The sequence below is a fragment of the Elephantulus edwardii genome, unplaced genomic scaffold (assembly GCF_000299155.1).
Source record: "Elephantulus edwardii isolate Elephantulus edwardi_28Jun2011 unplaced genomic scaffold, EleEdw1.0 scaffold00205, whole genome shotgun sequence".
Taxonomy (NCBI): Eukaryota; Metazoa; Chordata; class Mammalia; order Macroscelidea; family Macroscelididae; genus Elephantulus; species Elephantulus edwardii.
In genome coordinates this window covers 4067011-4067887 of record NW_006399955.1, presented here as the reverse complement: position 1 = coordinate 4067887, position 877 = coordinate 4067011, and the positions used below count along the sequence as shown (strand labels likewise).

At 34.5% G+C, this 877-nt stretch overlaps 1 pseudogene; it reads right to left on the bottom strand.

The window, feature by feature from the left end:
- LOC102854881 overlaps positions 1 to 877 on the bottom strand; it is an 89014-nt pseudogene that overhangs the window by 1259 nt on the left and 86878 nt on the right.

The following is an 877-nucleotide window of genomic DNA, read 5'->3' as shown; positions in this document are numbered from 1 at the left end:
TACAAGGTAAGGGTCAGATTAAAATTATGAGACACTTTTAATCTCACACAAATCAATGAGTGAGTACTTATTAGCTCCTATATGAGTATTTTTAGAGGACAAGCTTCTCAAATTAATACTAGTCAAGCAACTGGCATGTCGCATGTATGCAGACAGATCACTGCAGCCTATCACCAGCAGCTGTGCATGTCAGATACTTAAGTAAATCTGACACTTGTGAGACAGATGGTGCAAAAGACTATTATATATGTATGTATATATTCTGTATTTCTGTTTAAGCTGCTATGATACTGTCTATTTTTTTCACTGCAACAATTGGCGTATCATATTTGTCATTTATTCTGGAATTTAAATAAAATACAGAAAGATATATATGCACATGCACAGAGACTTTAAGGTGATATATATCTTAATTTTTCTGGCCATTTGTTAGGTTTAAGCTTATCTACATAAAAATAACTATCTGAATAATTAGTAACTACTCTGATAAACTCACCACCAATGTAAATACATAATGCATTACAAAAGCACAATATTGGAACAAATTCTTGTCCTAAGTCTGTATTTACGTCAATTTTATATGTACATTGGAACAATCAACTGTGTATCTTATTTAAAATTAGTGGATCAAAGGCTTTTTTTTTATAATATAGTATAGCTTTGTAGGCATCAAATCAGTAGAGACATAGATATACTGAAATAGCTTTGTCGCTGTTGTTGTTGTTATGTGCCGTCAAGTCGTTTGGGACTCAAAAGCAACCCTATGTACAACAGCCCTATAAACCCTGCTCTATCCTGTGCCAATCTCATTGCCTCTGACACACCCATCCTGACTACCCCAGTCACTGAATCAATCCACCTCATAGAGGGTCTTCCC